Below are 23,819 nucleotides of genomic sequence, written 5' to 3'. Positions count from 1 at the left end.
CACTTAGCGCTAGGACCCCTAGTCAGGTGCCCATATTCCCCACTTTTCCTCCGGATCCCCTTCACTGAGGCCTACTTGTCGTTCCCTCAGTCAACTCACGCATCGGGACCTTGGCATGAAACCACATATAGGCCTCACCCTTAGCGTCACTCGTCATCCAAATGTTGCAGACTATTTGGCGACAGACAACCCCTCAGTTCTCCCAGTGCAGCTCCACTTCCCAGTGGAGGAACCATTACAGAATCTAGTCACTAGGAGCCCCTCCCACCCACTGGCCGCCGACTACACTAAATTACACTTGGAAAACCGCCATCCTCACTTCAGCCTAAAAGTACAGACATATTCTCTGTGCCGTATTTAGCCTGCCGGAGATGTGAACGAGCCCTTAACAGAAGAAGACAATAATGGGGGAGATTTATCAAACTGGTGTACAGTAGAACTGGCTTAGTTGTCCATAGCAACCAATCAGATTCCACCTTTCATTTTCTAAAGGAGCTGTGAAAAATGAAAGGAGGAATCTGATTGGTTGCTATGGGCAACTAAGCCAGTTCTGCTTTACACAAGTTTGATAAATGACCCCAAAAATGTAGTAAAATACAGCCGAGTGGAGTCATCTGGGTAAGTGTGTGCATATTAGTATCTGTGTGTATTCCCTGTGTATAGGAAATATTTTTACCTTAAAGGGTTTCTGTCATGAGAAAAATCGTTATGTAGGTGACTGACATTAGTGATGTATATAACAGTGGGCTTTATAACTCCCTGCCCGCCGCCGTTCCCTCAAAATAAAGACTTTTATAACATGCTAATGAGCCTCTAGGTGCTAGTGGGGCGTTGCTGCAGCACCTAGAGGCTCCGTCTTCTCACCCTTTGGCACGCCCATGTACAGTTGATTGACATCCGAGTTCTCCTCAGTGTCCCGTAAATCCAGTGCCTGCGCCGTCCCAGCTTCCTCACTGCGCCTGCGCCGAATACTAAACGGGACGGCGCAGGTGCGGGATTTACGAGACACTGAGGAGAACTCGGACGTCAATCAACTGTACATGGGCGTGCCAAAGGGTGAGAAGACCGAGCCTCTAGGTGCTGAATCTACGCCCACATAGCACCTAGAGGCTCATTAGCATATTATAAAAGTCTTTATTTTGAGGGAACGGCGGCAGGCAGGGAGTTATAAAGCATATGATGTACTGCTGACATTAGCGCATCGCTAATGTCAGTCACCTACATAACGTTATTTCTCATGACAGAAACCCTTTTAAAGGGGTTGTGTCACGAAAAACATTCTATATTTTTCAAACTAGCGCCTGGGTCTGAATACTTTTGTAATTGCAAGTAATAAAAATTGTATTATAGCCTGTAAGCTATTCAATAAAATGTATTTGTATAGCGCCACCTACTATTTGTTCTTTTCCTGATTTTTTTTTGGTCCATCTCACTGAGGTGGTCGCACACGCTCAGTTTGAATCTTCAACTGCCACCAGCCATATGTTCTGTTAGAAGTGACGGCATTTTTACAGGGAGAGAGCTGCAGCAGAAAGGACACACCCTCTGAGCTGCCACGCTGAAGATAATCGAGCAATTCGAGCAGTGAATGTGGAGATCTCTGGATCCATGTGAGGTATAGGGTTTGTTCTAGCTTTGTTATATATGATTTCTGATTTTCATATTTTTTACATCAATCATGGCATAACCCCTTTAAAGAGACATTTGCAAAGTTTTGATCACATATTACCAGCCCATATGTGAATCTTCTATGTTATTTTGGATATCATTTTTGGAAGTCATCCTATGTAGTCTTCTTCCTGTCCTTACACTTTAACTTCTTCTTTGTTTGACAGTCTTGCTTAACTCTCTCAGTCAGACCATCACTGTGGCCAGAGAGAACCTCAAATAGAGCATCACACATTAAACTAAATGCAATTATCTTCTGTGGCCATCCCTACCTAGGCTTATCCAGGGAACAATTGAGCTGTAATACTGTAGCCCCAATTCTACACCTACTATTATCAGTGGGATTACCTTGAAGATAACATCTTTCCCCTCACAGCAGCTGTAAACTGACTCCCATATAGGAGTTTTATCTCTCTGTGCTGATTGATAGGACAATATTCTATATTTAATTTTTAATGGTATAGCAGTGCAGAAATAAAAAAGAAAAATAGCCAAACATTAAAATCTTTGAATTTTTTTAAATGAATATTGAATTTACGTGCCCCTTTAGGCTATAAATGTGTATCAGTGATTTTTGTTGATGTTTCTGTGGCTAAAGGGGGCCCCCATAGCAAAATTTGCTTTAAAGCCACCCAGGCACCAGATGAAATATCACTTCCGTCTTTCTTACCAGGCAGCACATGTTAACGCGGACATTTCTCTTTCCTACGGAATATTCCGCACACGCAGACTCAGTTCATTAAGTCAAGCTGAGCGGTGCCAGGGCAGAAATTACCTGGATGATAATCTACATGGGTGGGGTCCTGTCTCCCACACCTTGGCAGAAAAAGAGAGCAAACAAGCGGGGGCGTGAAAAGGAAGGCAAGAGGAAAGAGCGGAGGGCGAGACTGAAATCACGAATGGAGAAGAGACAGGACGTGATATAATGGCCACCACATGGACAGAGGGCCATGAGGTCCGTCAGATGTAGATGAATAGGGCTTGTGAAAGGTTTGGGATCAGCTTGGCTAGTAGGAGAAACCTGAAGACCAAGACTAAGGTTACTTTCACACTTGCGGCAGAGGGATCCGGCAATCTGCATGCAAACGGACAGCATTTGTAGACGGATCCGCATGCGGATATGTCTTACAAATGCATTGCAAGAACGGATCCGTCTTTCTGGATGTCATCCGGAGAAACGGATCCGTTATATATTTTTTAACATTTTTACCGGTCTGCGCATGTGCAGACCGGAAGTACGGATCCGGCATTGCGGTATTTTTAATGCCGAATCCGGTACTAATACATTTCGATGTAATTTAATGCCGAATCCGGCATTCCGGCAACTGATCCGGAATTTTGGAAGGAGATAATACCGCAGCATGCTGCGGTATTTCTTCCGTCCAAAACACCGTTCAGTGACTGAACGGAAGACATCCTGATGCATCCTGAACGGATTTCTCTCTATTCAGAATGCATGGGGATATACCTGATCAGTTATTTTCCGGTATTAAGCCCCTAGGACGGAACTTAGTGCCGGAAAAGAAAAACGCTAGTGTGAAAGTACCCTAGGACTAAACATATAGTGAACGAAGGGCAAAAACGAACTCTTTGACAAGTAAAGTCCCATGGATATGGCAACGACGACATGGTGGTATAGTCCATACTGGTCCGTGTTACTGACCTGTAGATGCAATAGTCAAGAAGAAAAACCTGCATGTTCCTCAGGCAGGCTGGTAGCAGTCTACAAACACCTGCTTGGGTCCTAACAGACATAACACTGATAAACATGGAGGCAGAAGAGAGCTGGAAGTGGCTGTGGTTTCTTGTAGGTGGGTGACCGAAGCTCCCTAACTCCAAAATAGCATGGTTGGAGCCTGTCTGGAAAAGTATGAAGAGCAGCTCTGGAGCACAAACTGCTGCTCTAACAAGTGAGCTTTCTTTGGTAGAAGAGGAACATAGATATGTTATAGTGGTCCTTGAAGGACTTGTTGCTGTAGGTGGACCTCCGTTTCCAGGCAGATATAGTGTTAACAAGACATTAGCTAACCCTGGAGCTGGAAGTCGTCCTCCCCCAGAGAAGAGGAAAGGCGCAGCCTGTCTGTTTTATGTGGTTGACATTGCTGAACTTGAGAACTGTACAGCAGCTGGCTGAATGGGATCCAGCAAAAGCAACGGGAAGCCGCCCACTGGATCTGTACTCAGCATAATCTAGCATAGGGCTGGACTTCCCTGGTCCTATAGATAACAGCACCTGACTATGGGCAGCCACCAGTGACTTGTAATCAGGAGGGCCAGATAATGTTCTACTTATCACAGGCGGGGGCCTCGCTGGAGATCCGCTTCATCCCAAAACCTCCCACCTCTGGGGAAACCTACAAGAAGGTCCTCAGTTACTTTGCATAAATCTGGGAATCAGCAAAGAAATGATCAACTAGTTAATGAAACACTGGACGACCGCCAAAAATACCCCAGTCTAAGCCCTCCTGCACACGGCCGGTTTTTTTTCCCGTTTACTGGCCGTTTTTTGAGTTCCGTATACGGTCCGTATACGGAACCATTCATTTCAATGGTTCCGCAAAAAAAACTGAATGTGCTCCGTATGCATTCCGTTTCCGTTTTTCCGTTCCGTTTTAACATAGAACATGTCCTATTATTGCCCGCAAATAACGTTCCGTGGCTCCATTCAAGTCAATGGGTCCGCAAAAAAAACGGAACACATACGGAAATGCATCCGTATGTCTTCCGTTTCCGTTCCGTTTTTTGCTGAACCATCTATTGAAAATGTTATGCCCAGCCCAATTTTATCTATGTAATTACTGTATACTGTATATGCCATACGGAAAAACGGAACGGAAAAACAGAACAAAAACGGAAACGCAACGGTAACAAAAAACGGAACAGCGTATCCGTGAAAAACGGACCGCAAAACACTGAAAAAGCCATACGGTCGTGTGCAATAGGCCTAACCCACCAACTCAACTGGTCAGAGATGGATAACCCAATTTATGCAAATAACCAACATTTATTTGTTACAAAGTTCTAAATAATATATATATATATATAAATAAAAAGTCATAACATGCCCTGACGACCCACTCTATCCTTCTTGTTTTAAGCCATAATATAGGCTGCTGACCGCTTTTAGCCTTCTTGTTGATGGTTTCTATTTAGCAACAGGAAACATGCAGAATGTATATAGCAGCAGAAAAAAATGCTATCAATTCTAAACTGACAAATAAGAATAATAGTATAAAATATTTTAACTTAAAGGGGTTGTCTGAGATGATTAAAAATCTCGGACAAGCCCTCTAAATCATGTCATACTCACGGTGTCTCCGGTGTGGTTTTCTGTGACGCTGGTCCGGTCCTCCATGCGCTGCTTGTTTAAAACCTTTTGTGTATACGGCACGTGACCGCTGCAGCCAATCAAGTGTCCTCGGTGTTAGGACTCATGCAGACGAACGTATTTTCGTTCCGTGTCCATTCAGTTTTTTTTTTGCAGACCGTATGCGGAACAATTCTTTTCAATGGGTACGCAAAAAAACGGAAGTTACTCCGTGTGCATTCCGTTTCCGTATGTCAGTAGAACATGTCCTATTTTTGTCCGCATTCCGGACAACGATAAGTACTGTTCAATTAAGGGCCAGCTGTTCCGTTTCGCAAAATACGGCATGCGCATGAACATCATCCGTATTTTTTGCGGACCGCAAAATACATACGGTCATGTGCATGAGCCCTTAGACCGCTGAGGACAGGGATTGGCTGCAGCGATCACGTGCCCCGCTGCAGTTTGTAAAAAAGTAATGGCAGGAGGATCGGACCAGCGCTGTAAAGAACAGCGCCGGAGAAAGGGGAGAGTTTTTTTCATTTTAGGCTATTGCAGGGCTTGTTCAAAATTTAACCCCTTTAAATACAAAAACATACGTGAGCAGACCGGTTCTGGATTCTAAGAATTTCTGCATGGTCAGCCATTGAAAAGAAGATACATTTTACTTCTACGAATAAGCCTCAATGGTGACCCGGAGTGACCTGTGATTTGAAGCAAAATTGCAGCAATGCTATGACTCACAACGTAAATGTTTTCTTGTGGGAAGGAAAGGTGCAACCAACCTTGAAAAAAACCACCCTTAAGCCCCTTTCACATGAGCGAGTTTGCATTGCGTGACGTGAACGCATAGCACCCGCACTGAATCCTGACGTATTCATTTCAATGGGTCTGTGTACATGAGCTTTTTTTTTCACGCATCCGTTCTGCGTTGCGAGAAAAATGCAGCAGGTTCTATAGGCTACATGCACACGAGCGTTGTGTTTTGCGGTCCGCAATTTGCGGAACGGCACGGACAGCCATTTATATAACTGCCTATTCTTGTCCGCAAAATGGACAAGAATAGGACAGGTTATTTTTTTTTGCGGACCACGGAACGGAGCAATGGATGTTGAGGCCCCATTGAAGTGAATGGGCCCGCATCCAAGCCGCAAAAACTGCGGCTCGGATGCGGACCAAAACAACGGTCGTGTGCATGAGGCCATATTCAGCGTTTTTCACGCAGCACTGGCCCCATGAAAGTGAATGGGGCTTCAGTGAAAAACACATCGCATCCGGAAGCAAGTGCTGATGCGATGCATTTTTCACTGATGGTTTCTTAAAAGATGTTGTTTGTAAACCTTCCGTTTTTCATCACGCTCGTGAAAAACGCATCAAAACGCATTGCACTCACGTGGAAAAAACTGAACAACTGAACGCAATCGCAGACAAAACTGAACTTGCTTGCAAAATGGTGCGAGTTTCACTGAACGCATCCGGAGCCAATCCGTCACGCTCAGTGAAATTCGCACCATTTTGCAAGGAAGTTCAGTCAGTTTTTTCTGCGATTGCATTCAGTTGTTCAGTTTTTGGCGCGCGGGTGCAATGCGTTTTGATGCGTTTTTCACGCGCGTGAAACAAATAACAATCTTAGCAACCATCAGTGAAAAACGCATTGCATCCGCACCTGCTTGCGGATGCAATGCGTTTTTCACTGAAGCCCAATTCACTTCTATGGGGCCAGGGCTGCGTGAAAAACGCTGAATATAGAACATGGTGCATTTTTCACGCAACGCAGAACTGATGCGTGAAAAAAAACGCTTATGTACACAGACCCATTGAAATGAATGGGTCAGGATTCAGTGCGGGTGCTATGCGTTCACGTCACGCATTGCACCCGCGCGGAAAACTCGCTCGTGTGAAAGGGGCCTTCGGCATCACTTGTGCTGTGAAAATCGCAGCATGTTCTATATTCTGCGTTTTTCACGCAACGCAGGCCCCATAGAAGTGAATGGGGCTGCGTGAAAATCGCAAGCATCCGCAAGCAAGTGCGGATGCGGTGCGATTTTCACGCACGGTTGCTAGGAGACGATCGGGATGGAGACCCGATCATTATTATTTTCCCTTATAACCATGTTATAAGGGAAAATAATAGCATTCTGAATACAGAATGCATAGTAAAATAGCACTGGAGGGGTTAAAAAATAATAATATTTTTTTTAACTCACCTTAGTCCACTTGCTCGCGCAGCCCGACATCTCTTCTGTCTTAATCTTTGCTGATTGCAGGAAAAGGACCTGTGGTGACGTCACTCCGGTCATCACATGCTCCATCACATGATCTTTTACCATGGTGATGGATCATGTGAGTTTTTATTTTTTTTTAACCCCTCCAGCACTATTTTACTATGCATTCTGTATTCAGAATGCTATTATTTTCCCTTATAACAGAAAATAATACAATCTACAGAACACCGATCCCAAGCCCGAACTTCTGTGAAGAAGTTCGGGTTTGGGTACCAAACATGCGCGATTTTTCTCACGCGCGTGCAAAACGCATTACAATGTTTTGCACTCGCGTGGAAAAATCGCTCATGTTCCCGCAACGCACCCGCACCTTTTCCCGCAACGCCCGTGTGAAACCAGCCTTAGGGTTCCTTCACACACTGTTTTGGTGTTGGCATTTTTTGAACAGAAAAAAACTAAAAACCTTAAAAACACCTGACAATCAGCGTTTTTTAAAGGGATTATCCCATGATTACTATAAAAGAATTATATCATTTAGTACATGATAATCTCTAGCAAAGCTAGAACCAGCCCTGAACCTCACATCCAGAGATCTCCCCGTTCATTGCTCCAGTTGCTCTGCTAGATTTATATAAAGCTGGAAGCTAGGCGAATGTCCTTTTGCTGCAGCTGGTTGCAATTGAAGACCAGAACTGAGCATGTGCGTCCACCTCGCTGAGGTGGACAGAGAAATTAGAAACAGAACAAACAGCAGGTGGCGCTATGCAGATAGATCTCATTGAATAACTCAGTAGCTATAATACATTTTTAATTACATGCAATTACAACAGTATTCAGATCCAGGTGCTGTGTTAAAAAAAAATGGAGAATATTTTTTGCATGTCTAGCGTTTTGGAGGACAGTATGTGCCCCCATTTAATGTCACTTCTACACTAGAGCTGTGTGGGAAAATGGCACTGGCAGAAAAACTGTCCTGCAAAAACCTCCATTAGAAGAAGCAAACAAAAAAAAAAAACTAACCCACAGAATGCTGCAATTTGCTAAAAAATGTCATTTACATAAAAAAGGTGAAAAAAAAAAGCCAAAAGCCCTAGAAAAAAAAAATCGATTTCCATGCAACAGCTGAAATTGGTGTTTTTGCCTAAAAAATGCATAAAAAGGCAGAGAAAAACACAATACCCCTACAAACTTCAGAATAAACCTATGTGTGACACCCGCCTAAGGGGACAGAACCGTGAAGTTGGCGACTAACATAAAATTTGCAGCTATCACTTTTTTAGGAGTATTCTTGTGGCAATATCCAACCGCAATGGTGCATGCTGTGATTTTCTCTGCAAGGACCAATAGCTCATGTGAATTTGGGCCCAATGTTGAGAACGGGTCCGAGTTCAGTCCAGTTGAGTACAGAACAGACAGCACCTGGATGTCAACCATCGCTCATCTGAATGAGCCCCAAGCTACTGTAGATGCTGCTCAGCCCCACTTAGGTAAATGGGGCCGCGTTGCAGTTCCCTGCACAGCACGTAGATGGCAGCGCTGATGTAAAGGGTTAAAACTAGTGCTGCAGTGGAGGTCCCAAAAATCGAAATCCCCCCCCCCCCTCCAATCAGGAAGTGATGGCATATCCTACCAATATCCCCCTTAATCAGAGGGGACACCATATTGTCTATGGTCAGTCCTCTACTTCTGTGACGGATTATCGGAATATCTTCACTAATGCATGCCGGATAAGGAGAATTTGACAGATTTTTTGAAGAATAAATAAATAAAAAATCATGAATTGCTATAATTATTCCTGCAGACCTGCAGAATGATATCACTCATGTGCTATACAACTCCAATTTGCAACCTGTGTCTCTCCAGGTGTTCTGGGACTACAAACCCTAGCTTTAGTCTATCAGGGCATGCTGGGTGCTGTAGTTCCACAAAACCCAGAGCTTCTATAAAGCATGAATTGCACTACATAGATCACAAGGTCACCCAAACCTGTATTTCCAGCGCACAGAATCGTATTCTGCGTAATCCCTTTAAGCTTCTCATTTTTCTTCTGCTTTCATTGCAAAATAACCAGCGAGGTCTCCTCTGAAAATAACCCAGCTCCTGCCTGCATCCTATAATACAATATAATCATCTAGGCTTTCATAAGAAATCATTGCACTGACCTTGCGCTGTGTCCGTCGGAGCAGGCAGCTATTATAGGACTGCTGGTTTGTTCCAAAAGTGGGAAAATATCAGTTGGGGGGGGGGGGGGGGGGGTGGACTGGAAATTGTCATTGATTTGTATGAAGAGAGCACTGCTTCCCTAGGAGTGGTTACATGAATGTACTCCCACCACTCCCTCGTAACCAAAAGTATTTGGCGTGGAGCCCTTCCCGTCCACCTGTACAATTAAGCTCTAGGCTCTGTGTGGGACTATGTACTGTGCCATCTTTCATCAGCAGTACTCCTATATTCAAATTGCTCATGTAACTTAAGACTTTATCTATTGTGGACTGAATGCAGGAACTTTCTTCAATGCAGATACAAGAAAAGCTCTGGAAGACTCAGTACAAAAGGTTTATCAGCATTTCCCCCTCCATCTACTGTTTAATATTGGTGTCTTCTTATGTGGCAGAAGGACTTTTGGGTCCCCTTTGGCACCAGGGCCAAGATGCTACTGCTGCCTTTGTCCCCCTATTGCTAAATACCTAATCCGCTCATAGGAACTTGAGGACTTAAAAACTCTGCTGAACATACCCATAGGCCCCCATTCATCCAGTGTGTGCCAAAAAGGTTTCCCTCAGAAACTGACCAGAGCGTGGTGTCCACCAACAGTCCAGACTCCAGCCATCAAACCACCAACTGAACCTAGAGCTAACTCATCAAACCACCAATTCATCCTAGGGCCAACTCATCAAACCTCCAACTCAACCTAGATCCAACCCATTAAATCTCCAACTCAACCTACAGCCAACTCATCAAATCTCCAACTCTACCTAAAGCCAACCCATCAAATCTTCAAACTCAACCTATAGTCAACACATCAAACCACCAACTCAACCTTGAGCAAACTCAGTAAACCTCCAACTCAACCTACAACCAGCCCATCAAACCAACAATTCAACCTAGGGCCAACTCATCAAACCTCCAACTCAACCTAGAGCCAACCCATTAAATCTTCAAATCAACCTACAGCCAACTCATCAAATCTCCAACTCTACCTAAAGCCAACCCATCAAATCTTCAAACTCAATCTAGAGCCAAACCATCAACCATCAACCAAACCATTAACCCAGAGCTGCCAAAGGCCAACCATGAACCAGCTTGTAATACTTATTAATAGACCATCATACCAATGCCCAGCTGTCTGCCAGCTCAGTATACAGTAAAGTATAAAAGTAGCCTAACTATATCATGGGTCCTCACTGAATCTGCATTTGCACTAATCATCATGGGAGACACTGCCGCTACTGGATCTCCAGACTGATCTCATCCACCAGCGAAGATGAGCTAAGGATATGATTTCTCCTCCACGTGTACTGTGTCACTAGGAAATGATTTATGGCGGAAGGTTAAATTCATGATTTGGCCTTATCCACTAGGTGTGGCGTGTTTATTTTGTTTTTTGGGTGTGTTTGTATAGCTGTGAGGCATGTGGGAAGGGGGGGGGGTGAAATATTAGACAGTCATGTGACCCACAGACGGGAATTAAACATAATGACCTCAGAACGCAGTGTACCCTCATAATCACCCACGTCAAATGGCGCAATATCTCTTCATCTCCTAGCTGCAGATCTCAGTATGCTACTAAGGTGCATGTCTGCTAGGAATGATCCCTTTAAATGCCATAATAGGCTATGCTGAGCATGTTTATATATCGTTTTGTGGGAAAAGATTCAGTAAAACTTGTAATTTATTCCTGTAAATCTCTTTCTATGGTTAGGAGTCCAGTGGGCGGTCCTAGCTGTGATTTATAGCTATCCCTGTCTCTGTATACAGCTGTCAATCACTGAGAGAACGGGAGGTGTAGGAGGTGTGACTACTGCAGAGGAAACTGTGCTGCAGGTGGAGCAGGACCTGAGAAATATTACAGAGCCATACCGCCCAACTTTGAAAAGGCCAAGGAGGGACAACAGCAGCGGAGTGCATCTATTAAGCTATGCCTCTAACTCAGTCCAATGCCTATCTATATAGGCCAATCCTTCCCCAGTCCTCTTTGTGCCCCAACACAGTAATTATGCCATGCCCCGTTACTGCCACCATATTGTAGAATGCTTCCTTAGTGCTCCTTTCACAAGGGTTATGCAGCGCATGGGGGTCAACGTCCATGGGATCTCTTTAAGATGAGAAAAGTGCACAGGGCCCCTTTTAGTGATATGGTGGTACCCAGGTGTAGGAAGGCCAGAGTGGTGTAGGGTGGCCTAAATGTTCCTAATGGTGTTGCACCTGTCACGGTGCTCCTACCTGGATACGCTGGAATCCCAGGAGCAGTCGTGCAAAGCAAATCAAGGGGTAGTGGATGAAGGGGATGATGAAATAAGTTGAGTCCAGACCTTCTATATAGTTAAACAGCAACTTTACTTGAATAAACCTTTCTCCAAAACGATTACAGGCTTTGTCTTGGTTTCCAGCAGGTTTTGGCATTGACTGTGGCAGGCAAACTCCTTTCTGCTGTACTCTACTTTCTGTAGGCTGGTCTGTCTCTAGTCGTATCCAGGGAAATTTATCCTCCTGGCTTCAGAGGCTTCAGGGTTTGGCCTCAATATCCAGCAGAGCTGAAGGTGCTCTAGCTGGCCTAAGCAGGGCTTGCCCAACAGGTACTCTCAACTCCATCTCTCCCCTAGGTAGGTTAGAGTGACTCTAACTGGCTAAACTCTTCCCTCTCTCAGAGAGAGCTAGAATGGAAAGAAGGGTTCTATTCCAGGTAAAGTAGCTCTGCCATGCTTGCTGCCACCTGCTGGTGAACCAGGCATATTACACTTAAACAGTTACAAAACAAGTAAATGGGAATACACATTTTGCAGGCCCTGGCAATTAATACACGGAATGACACAGGGTTAACCATAGGAGATAGTAGAGGGGTGCAGAAGGTGGTAATGCACCTCTGTGGCATTGCAGTTATACCCCCTTAGTGCCTGCAAAGAGTAGAATGTCCCTTTAGTGCCTCCGCAGTTATGCCCTATTAGTCTCCCCTTCACAGTAGAATGCCCTCTTAGTCCCCACACAGTAGTTATGCCCCCTTGGTGCCAACACACAATAGCTATGCCTCCTTACAAAAAAAAAATGATAATAATACTCAACTAGCCTCGTTCCCCCGATGATTGGAGCACATTGTGCTTTCCCCAGCAGCAGGCAGGATATGGTGACATAATCACACCTGCTAAGCTGAGCAGCAGAGTGCACAGGCCAATTAACCAGCCTATTCCTCTGGATAGGTCATTAGTATTTGATCGGTGGGGGTCTGAGACCCGGGGCGCCAGCCGAGCAGCTGTTTAAGAAGCACTGGTGCGCTCATTAGCGCCGCGGCCTCCTCGCAGCTCATCAAGCTCAGCGCCGTACATTATATAGCTTTAATGGGGCTCAGCCGCGCCTAGGCCATGTTGGGGGCACTAATAGGGGCATTACTATTACTGGGGGGCACTAATGGGGGCATTACCATTACTGAGGGCACTAATGGGGGCATTACTATTACTGGGGAGCTCTAATGGGGGCACTATTCATTCTGGAGGCACTAATGGGGGCATTATTAATTCTGGGGGGCACTAATTAGGGCATTAATATTACTGAGGGGGGGCACTAAAGGAGACATTACTATTACTGGGCAAACTAAAGGGGGCATTATTAATTCTGGGGGAGCTAATGGGGGCATTATTACTGAGGGGGCACTAATAGGGGCATTATTTATCCTGGGGCACTAATGAAGGCATTACTATTACTGGGGGCACTAATGGGGGCATTATTCATACTGGGAGTCACATTACCACATGGCCTAGGGAAAGCTGCAAGAAGGCTGTGGCACTATTGTGAGCGCCGATGCCTTCTCAAACAGCTGATAAGCAGGGGGTCCTGATTGTCGGACCCCCACCGTTCAGATGCTCGGAAAGTCTCGGAAAACCCCTTTAATCTATTTTGGATCTGATACAGTAAAAAACAACACATTTAAAGGATTTAATCACTGGATTAGTCATTCCCTATAAATGGCAAACTCATAGCTTTAATCAACAAGAACAAGTCTACACCATATTTTTATTAGGTGACGCAATCCCTTTAATTATTATTTTGAGCTGAAAGATTTGTTTAATCCATTTCCTTAAAAAACAGAAAGTTTAGGTGGGGATTAACAAAAAATCCCAAAATATAGAGAGAAGGTACACATTTCAGGAAACATCCTATCCATCTTAAAGGGGGTGTTCCAGTCTTCAGGATAGGCTATCAATACCTGATTGGCAGAGGTCCGACACCCTGCACCCCCACCTATCAGCTCCAGCACTGGAAGTCTGTGCCGCAACTACATCTCCTTCCATTGTGTTTAGTGAATGGAGCTGGTGACTGCAGCGCTGCTTCCAATGAACACTCACAATGGATGGAGATGTGAAGTTCTGGGTCAGACTTTCAGTGTAGAAGCTACCGCAAAATGTCTGACAGGCGGGGCTAAGCGATGTCAGACCCCCGCCAATCAGTTGTTAATAGCCTATCATGCCTGCTGGCTCTGATATATTACTGAAAAGATGACAGGGAGGAGGGGGATGCAGCTGCAAGTCAGCATTTCAGCTAGACAATACCTCCCAATGTCAGTAGAAAGTTCCTACTTTTGAAGCAATTCCCTCTGTCCATCTTTGTTCCCCAAATATACCTCGTTTTCACATGTATTAATAAACTCTATAAACTGTGTATAGGGAGAAAGCTGCCAATCAGAGCGTACATTGCATGGAGTGGACTCCAGTCCTTAAAGGGATTCTCCAAGAATTAAGAAAATGAAAATACTTTATTATTACTATTATTATTATTATTATAAATATATAATCCCAAATACTTTTCATTATTATAATGGCCTGTTTTGTCTAGGGAGCAATCATTAGGAGAAATAAAATGGCTGCTGTTCTATTAGTATACATAAAACCTTGAGTGGGACTCACAGACTCCTCCCTCCTCCCATTGCAAGCATGGCCACATGCTGTAGGTAACTGGTGAGTTGTTTGTGAGTCGGCCTTATGCTCCTGTAATTTGCCCACTGGCTCCTGGTATCGCCCATACGGCTCAGGTAGGAGAGTGTAGGGTCCCGGGCTACTTGAGAAACCTTGTCGTGGTGTCCGGGCTTAGACATGTTCTACACCGTAGGACATGTTGACTAATCTCTCAATTTTAAAATCAGTTTGAGGATTTAGTGAGACTGCAGAGTGCACCTGTGTTTGTTATTGTTTTGTTATATTGTTATACATAAAACCTGTCCTAATCACACAGGAGGACAAGTTACTTCACAACACTGAGCTAAAGAGCTGCCTCATCCTCCTCTCCTACATGTCAGGTCAGGGATTATGATCCTGAATATGGCTGATAAGATCTTTAGCCGAGTCTCTGTAGGAATGGAGTTCATGAGGAGACATGAAGTACAAAGAGGAGGGACAGGACAGACTGTGGTAATGGAGACTGCTCATCAGCCACATCCCCGCCTCCTGTCTCCTCACAAACTCCATTCCTACAGAGATTCAGCTAAAGATCTTATCAGCCATATTCAGTGTCATAATCCCTGACGAGCAGAGCAGAGCAGAGAGGAGGATGAGGCAGCTCTTTAGCTCAGTGTTGTGAAGTAACTTGTCCTACTGTGTGATTAGGACAGGTTTTGTGTGTAGTAATAGGACAGAGGCCATTTTAATTCTCCTGATGATTGATCCCAGACAAAATGAGCTTATTATAACTAATGAAAGGTGTTTAGGAATATATTTATAATAAAGTAATACTTAAGTGTTTTCATAATTCCCAGAAAACCCCTTTAACAGGTACTGGACACAAAAAACTGACCTTGCGTTTGACTCTCTAGTTTGGACAGAGCAGTATAAAACAGGAGACAGGTTCCTTTAAACAAGAGATCTTTTCCTGAAATGAACCATAAGTGTCCCTTACTGGCCATCCCCCAAAAAAGTTGTGAGATATGGATAAAAGGAGTCCATCAGCAGGAAGACGCCTAAGCAACCCGGCCCACTGCCAAGTAGGGTTCCTTCACCTGAATCAATGGCTGACTTTCTTTAGGAAATCCGCATTTAATCAACATGAAAATGAATTGTTAAATGTACTCCAGTGCACCCTCCCCTTGGTGCACCCAAGCTCCGTTCCCCTACCTTGGACCATTGATCGACAGGGCCAGGCATTAGGTATGTCATCTCACCTGGTCCTTTATTCTCATGCATTCAAATCAAAAATGGCACAGTATACTTGTTTCAGTCCAGGCAGAGACCCAAGGCTGTACTGCGCACGTATTCAAGAATCCATTCTCTGCCCAAACCCCTGCCTGGCCCTGCCAATAAATGGTCTGAGTGAGTGACTAGGCAGAGAATATAGTGGACCCTTAGAGTAGAACAAGGGCAGGAACTACTCCCTCAGTGACTTTAACAACTAATTTGCTTGCTGATTCGAAGTGGAATGGAACCACAGATTCACTAAATAAACGCAGCCTGCTTGGATTTGGCTGGGATGCATAAGACACGTTCCTGCTGGCAGACCCCCTTTAAACTGCATGAGATGGTCTAGGGCAGGGGTAGGCAACCTCCGGCTCCCAGCTGTTGTGAAACTACAATTCCCAGCATGCTCCATTCATTTCTATGAGAGTTCTTAGAAGAGCAGAGCAAGTATGCATACTGGAAGTTGTAGTTTCACAACAGCTGGGAGCCGGAGGTTGCCTACCCCTGGTCTAGGGTAATAAAGGGGTTAATAGTGGAATGTATTATTCAGGGTGGTCTAGAGTGATTACTGGTTAATATTATATATCCCTAGCTATAGAGTGTAGAGCCGTTTAGAGGTTAACACCTAGTATTAGATGAAGGGGTTAATAGTAGGGGTCTAGTGTGCCTATAATTTCATTGAACTTAATGAGGAAAGATACAAAATTCTCAAATTATTTTTTCTTGTAGCTCTAAAATCTGTTCCCTTTATTATACAGTGATAAAATGCTGTTTGTCTGCAGCCACCACTAGAGGGAGCTCACTGCATAGGTATCTTTATAAATATATAATTTTATGTTTTGTTGCAGTCCCCCCCACCCAGTGCAGCACAGGGGACAACCTGCAGCCAACCAACTGGAAAAATTGTAGATTTTAACTCTGAAATGCCAAAAATACACCCTAAAAAAGTGCCAGTTGGGTGCCTGCTGGATTATCCACCCTCTGCCTCTGGCAGCATCAATTCAGCTTGAAGAAAAGACAGAATTAGGAACGTGTTGTATCCACAAATACCCCAAACACCCTCTTTAAAAAAAATACATGACTTCAGCTGCGGCTGCCCCCCCCCTCCCAATCTCTGCTCAGGATGGAATGTTTTTCTAAGCCTCTCCCACACATGTTCACACAGCAGAATCTCTGCAACCCATCCAGAGATACAGCACAGGGTGGACACAAGCCGCCCCTCCGAATTTCCAGCTGAATGAATATCAGACCCTTCCCTCCATGCATCTCCTGGGCCTCCTTCACTTCTAAGGATATGGGCTCAATCTCACACCAGGGGGAACGCCTGCGCTGTGTGATCATGGAGCCACGTCTGCCATCCTGCATGCTAGGCTGCGGTTGTAATGGCAGAAGTTGACGACATTGTGGCAGGGAATGTCCCAAAATGAGTTATCCAGTGCCCTCATAACAGTGCCAGCGACAGAGCCCTCAAAACAGTGCCAGCCGCAGTGCCCACATAACAGTGCTGGCTACAAAGCCCCCACAGTAGTGCCAGCCACTGGTGGAAAACCCCTTAAAATGTGAAAAGGTTTACAACCTTTGGATGTGAACAAGGATGTTTCTATTCACTGACAGCAAGCACAGATCTTGAAAAAAAATTTTAAACACAAGGCATAGTGATGTAGTGATTCAAGGGGTTGTGCAAGAATGGGGGGTTTTGGCAACCCCCCCACTTGGCTCCCTGCTGGTCTCCAGTTTGACATCTGGCCGCGGGAGGGACCAGCTCTCCTTACATCGTGACAAATGGTCATGAGGATCCGGTCTCCACTGCAGCCAGTAATTGGCTGCAGCGATGTAAAACCAGGAAGAGAACAAGTGTAAAGTCAGTGCCGGGAAGCAGGTAAGTAATTTTCCTTTTACAGGTCCGGTAACGTGTGTGGTTGGGGGGGGTTGCCAAAAACATCCCCCATTCTTGCACAACCCCTTTAAGTTAACTCCGGAAATGCCCTTTAACTCCTTTTTGCACCTCACGAGTGAGAGGTACAGTTCTGTACATGTACAGTGCAAGCATTCGAGATGCCCCCCAACTGTGACGCTCCCAAACAGGAGATGCGCCAATTCTGGCTGCTTAACCCGTTAGATCCCATGGTCAAAAGCAACCGTTGCATCTTAGTGGTTTTACATAGGGAGGAAGGAGCTGTCAACCCATCAGTGCCCCTGTAACGCAATCGCAGGGTGCCAGTAGCTCGCCATGACAAAGGCCCCCAGGCACTGACAGGCAAACGACATTGCAATGTATTATAGAAGAGACTGGGGGATTTCAAGCTCTAGTGGAACTAACAAGAAATGTAATAAATATATTTATAAGTTTATTGCAAATATTTTTTTAAATATAGCGTGTCCTGAAAATAAAATCTACGTGAAATGAACGCAAAAAAAATTAATTCTAAGTTTCGAAGCCCAAAAAAACGTACGTTCTTAAGGTGTTAAGTAAATTTATTGGCGCGTCATTTTAAAACAAGAGTAAAACAGAAACATAAAACACAACAGAATCTGAAATGACCTTGATTATAACGATAAAACATCACAAATAATAATAATAATCTAATGCACGACCTTGCCGCGATCTCTACCGCGGACAATTTGTCTATTTCCATTTCTTTCTCTCGGCTTCCCGTTGCTTTTCCACCTCTTATCACACAAGGACAGTTGGCCCTGGCATCTTGGTGAGCGGTGCAGGTCCAGGGAGCCACTAATCTCACGGAGCATTTTACAAAGAGTGGCATCTGTAAGGCCAGGGATTATTCTTGTACGCTGCGAATGGATTCATGCAGCAACCTGGATAACATGAAACGCCGCAGAGGTCGCATCTTCTCCAGCACCATTGTGCGGCAGGAGACTGCCCGCTGTGTGGTAATTAATAACCCCTCCAAGGACGTGGCTAATTCTGGCCTGCAGGACGCAGCACATTTAACCTTGCGTTTTTTATTTTCCGCTGAGTGGGCCTTGTTTTAACATTTCGGGTGTAGAATTAACATTTCTTTCATTTAAATTCCCCTTTTTTTTACTATGGTTTTTAACAGATACATTCATGTACCTGCTTACCTCATGTACATCTTATCCATGCTTTTTTTTTCAATTTTTTTACTCTTCCGACCCATTTTCACCATGTAAACCAGCCCTCTGCTTTGTTTCCATCCTGTATGTAGCACTTCCTGTTGCTGTATCCAACCAAACCCATGATGCACTTCTCCTTCCTCTGCCACACCTCCAGCCCCGCCCCTAACAACATCCAGCTAGTTTATAGCTCCTCCCACCCAGCTAGTTACATAGACACTCACCTATCACTGCCCCGCCCATGCAGATGACATCACAGTGCAGCGGACCGGACAGCGGGGGCAACACATGAGGCTACGGTGGGACGATGGGGGTAGTAGTTCATCTACTCACGGTTAGCAGAGCCTCCCTAGGCCGGCGTGCAGTGATGGGGAAGAAAGCACTAAATCCTCCGGGGCACTCTCTATTGCAGGGAACACCAGCCAGATGGTGGTTGAGGTGACCTTGATGGTAATGGGTATTTAAGGTGCTTTGGTGGCTGGGCCCCTGTGTTGTTCGTGATGCTAGAACCGTAAGGTGCAAATGTTGAGGGTAGTAGAAAGGATGAGGAGTCAGTTGCAGTAGAAACAGTTGAACATTTACTTAAATCAAAGGTCTCAGGACCGTTGGTACAGTTCATCAGTACAGTGCACTTGTATGGCAAAAAGGAGGATTCAGAAATTAGTTTAGCTGTAATCCTTACAACAGGTCTGGCAATTGTCAGTTGAGGAGTTTTCCTAATGCTGTTACTTTACAGGCAAGACAAACGTTCTCTTCTTAGATAGTTCGACTTTAGGTTCAATCTCTAGCACTCAGGTACTGAATATAATGGTTTCCTTACTTTATGTTGAGCAATCCAATAAGGGCCTTCTCCCTCGTGGCAGGCAAACTCTCTGCTACATTATGTTATGCAGGATGCTCTCCTTAAATATTTAGGTTCACTATGTCCCAGAAGGCATGTAGTGAAAAAGGACAATACTGCACACTAATCATTCATTTGTGTCCAGGTACCTTTAGGTAGCTTGTGAAGTCCCTTGGCTAGATTCAGCTCTAATCTTCACTAGACTTTCTCTATATTCGTACATAGACTCACTCAGGGCTTCCATCAGAAATTTAGGGGCCCCTTACACAGCTCAAGGCCTGCCCCCCCCCCCCCCAGACGAAAGCTAAATTTGCCGCCCCCCTTGACTCAACCCATTGACCACACCCTTTAACCCGCCCCTTTTTGTCGGCCACCTATTTAATGATTGTTTCATGCAACATTTTACTTGACCAGCTAATTTTAGATATTCTAGATATTCTTGGTGGTCATCTGTGCCATTTTGGCCTCAAAACATTATATGGCCCCCTACACTACATTACATTATTGAGAACTGTAAGTTTTTACCTTGACTGGTGGTGGCCTAGGTGTGTTTATCAGCAGGTCTGCTCCAGTCACTGTTATGGGGGGATCTGTGGATGACACTGTTATGGGAGATCTGTGGATGACACTGTTATGGGAGATCTGTGGATGACACACTGTTATGGGGGATCTGTGGATGACACACTGTTATGGGGGATCTGTGGATGACACACTGTTATGGCGGATCTGTGGATGACACACTGTTATGGGGGATCTGTGGATGACACACTGTTATGGGGGATCTGTGGATGACACACTGTTATGGGGGATCTGTGGATGACACACTGTTATGGGGGATCTGTGGATGACACTGTTATGGGGGATCTGTGGATGACACACTGTTATGGGGGATCTGTGGATGACACACTGTTATGGGGGATCAGTGGATGACACACTGTTATGGGGGATCTGTGGATGACACACTGTTATGGGGGATCTGTGGATGACACACTGTTATGGGGGATCTGTGGATGACACACTGTTATGGGGGATCTGTGGATGACACACTGTTATGGGGGATCTGTGGATGACACACTGTTATGGGGGATCTGTGGATGACACACTGTTATGGGGGATCTGTGGATGACACACTGTTATGGGGGATCTGTGGATGACACACTGTTATGGGGGATCTGTGGATGACACTATTATGGGGGGGATCTGTGGATGACACACTGTTATGGGGGATCTGTGGATGACACACTGTTATGGGGGATCTGTGGATGACACAATTATGGGGGGGATCTGTGGATGACACTTATGGGGGGGATCTGTGGATGACACTTATGGAGGGGATCTGTGGATGGCACTGTTTTGGAGGGGGATCTGTGGATGACACATACCGTATATAGCATCTTATGCTATGTGTCATTCACAGATCCCCCTCCATAACAGTGTCATCCACTGATCCCCCTCCCATAACAGTGCACAGATCCCCCCCCCATAAGTGTCATCCACAGACCCCCCCATAACAGTGTCATCCACGGATCCCCCTCCCTATAACAGTGCTGTCATCCATAGATCCCCCTCCCCGTCGCTCACAGTAGTATACATTTATAAACTGTAATCGGTATCCTGCAGGCTGCAGACAGTAACTTTAACTTTAAATCAGCGCTCATCTCTTTACTACCTTACATTCAGCTCCCTCCAGTAACAGGCAGTGCGGGCGGCAGCGCTCACTCACTGACGTCACGCGCCTGCGCCACCTAGTGGGAGGAGCATTCGCGTGACGTCAGTGAGTGAGCGCCGCCCGCACTGCCTGCTGTTACCGGAGCTGAGTCAGTGTAAGATAGTAAAGAGATGAGCGCTGATTTTAAAGTTAACACGCTGACACCAAAAAAAAAAATGGCTCTGGACCGGCCGGGCCCCCCCGAGGTCTGGGCCCCTTACTGGGGTATCGGCTTTACCCCCCTGATGGCGGCCCTGGACTCACTTTACTGTGCTGGGACTGCTGTGACTACTTGGTTTGTCCTCTCCAGGCTTGATCAAGGCCCAGAGGAAAGAAAGGCAGCTACATCTTGGACTGAGCCTGCTCTGCTCCTCCATACACTTCCTTGTCCTCTCTGCTTCGTACATTACTCACTTCTGCTTCAACACTTCCTCCACACACTGGGTCAGCAAACCCCAAGCTATATATAATATGTGGCACCAGCACCACCTAGGGGCGAATAGATGTAATGACAATGCCAGCCTGAACTTAGGAAATACAATACATTAAAAACATATATAGAAATTTAAGGGGACCACTTATACACACATAAGTGGGACACTGCAACAGGAAATAAGAAAGAGCTGCATGGACATGGTCATGTGATCACAGCCCAAAATGGGAGATAGGAGCAACTAGGTAAAAGAAATGCAAAATTTCAGTGACCTTCATAAATCATTATTTTCTAGGATGTATATTTAGGCCGGAAAATTCCTTTCAAACTATCAGCTAGAATAGATAATGAGCTAGAAGTAAACGGAGCCACCATTCCTTGTGATGGCGCTACTGCTATTCACGACAGCATCGATGGGTTAAAAAGTCGGGATCAGGGTCAGTCGCAGGTGTTTGTGACCCTGCCCCGTCATTCTGCTGATGGTGGTGGTCCAAGAGGTAGGGCCTAATCACTGATCAAAACATTTGAGGCTTTGCCTAAAGACAAGTGGTCAAAGTGGAAACAGTCAAGTTGAATTTTTACATTTACTTGGCCTACAACTTATGGCCCTCCAAAAAAAAAACAACTACAAGTCCCAGCATAAGCTGCGCACAGCGGGAGGTGAGACTAAGAATGATTACATACAGTCAGAGATCATTCTTGGCCACCTCACAGAAATATTAGCCCCAAGAGAGCAAATATGGCTGAGAGGAACTAGGTAAGAAACTATGGACGTCAGGAGAAGGACTGTACCCGACGGCTGCACTTTTGGCACCACTGGAAAGTTTACTTTTTTTTTTGACGGTCCACCCAATAATTTTATAATTTAATAAAAACACCAAACAATCAATGGTATGGTAAGAAACCTCCCTAGCTTCTCAGGTGTGCTAATACATTTCAAGATGCTATCTGTGATAATCCATTGACCCCCTCCATCCACCATTGTACTCTCTCCGTCGCTCCCTGGTCTTGAGGCACATCTCCCCTACACAATGATTGACAGTTTTGTGCCTTAAAGATGCTTCTGTGTAGCCATCATCCACCTACGTAGTTCTATCTTTTAAATCTTGGTTCCCAAGGCCAAATAGCCTCAACGAATGTAATACAAGGCCAATTACCTCAACTGGCTTCGGAGATTTGCTGCATTTTGACCATCTATGAATATTTCAGCTTGCTGAGACGCATGTAGAAAGTTCAGCCATGACCTGTGTCCTGGAAAACGATGTAAGAGACCCAAGTAGTAATTGACCAAAAGCAACGTAGTAATTGAGTCAACAATGACCTACTGTACTATCTGCAGGTCCCGAGTTAAAGAAGCTTTTGCTTGTACTAAGACAGTACATAGCTGTAGTAAACGATGCAGTAAATAAAGAATACAATGTATGGCCTTCTCCACCCGAAATACCCTCATACATGGATGCAACTAGTGTCTAACCCAGGGGTAGACAACCTCCGGCACTCCAACTGTGGTGAAACTACAGCTCCCAGCATGCATACTCGTTCTGCTTTTCTAAGAACTCTCATAGAAATGAATGGAGCATGCTGGGAATTGTAGTTTCACAACAGCTGGAGTGCCGAAGGTTGCTGATCCCTGGTCTAACCAATGCTTTTGGCCACGACTGGTTGTGAACTATGATATTGTATGAGGTCATCCTTCCAATGATGCCCCATACAGATGTCTACACAAAAAGATCTTCGAGATGTTCATGTTCTTCTTCCATTACAACTTTCCTTACGATTCTTTTGTGGAGACACATTCTACATTTTTCAAACCAGCACCTGGATCTGAATACTTTTGTAATTGAATCTAATTAAAAACGTAATATTGCCACCGAGCTATTCAATAAAATTAAATCTGTATAGCGCCACCTGCTGTTTGTTCTTTCCCTTATTTCTCTGTCCACCTCATTGAGGTGGTCGCATGTGCTCAGTTTAAATCTTCAAGTGCCACCAGCCATATCTACTTTTGGTATCATGCCTAGTAGGGCAGGGAATGACTAGAAAGTGTGATTCTCACTAAAGTGGAGGACTTTGCCCAATCATGAGTCAGGTATCCAAGATCTAACTTCCATTGATGGTCTGGTTGGAGATATTCGAACCCATAATAAACAGCCATACCCATACAGC

At 45.0% G+C, this 23,819-nt stretch overlaps 1 protein-coding gene across 2 annotated transcripts in view; it reads right to left on the bottom strand.

Moving 5' to 3' along the window:
- ZBTB7C (zinc finger and BTB domain containing 7C) overlaps positions 1-23,819 on the bottom strand; it is a 218,625-nt gene that overhangs the window by 59,899 nt on the left and 134,907 nt on the right. Inside the window, exon 1 of one of the 2 annotated variants that reach the window (XM_040421120.1) lies at positions 9,363-9,548. The exons of the other annotated variant lie outside the window; for it this stretch is intronic. The gene's annotated coding sequence lies outside the window, so the exon portion shown is untranslated. Of the gene's footprint in view, positions 1-9,362; positions 9,549-23,819 lie in introns of those variants that run through there. 2 annotated transcript variants of the gene reach the window in all.

The sequence above is a fragment of the Bufo bufo genome, chromosome 2 (assembly GCF_905171765.1).
Source record: "Bufo bufo chromosome 2, aBufBuf1.1, whole genome shotgun sequence".
NCBI classification, from domain to species: domain Eukaryota; kingdom Metazoa; phylum Chordata; class Amphibia; order Anura; family Bufonidae; genus Bufo; species Bufo bufo.
The sequence above is the reverse complement of the archived record's forward strand: the minus strand, read 5'-3'. Positions and strand labels throughout refer to the sequence as shown.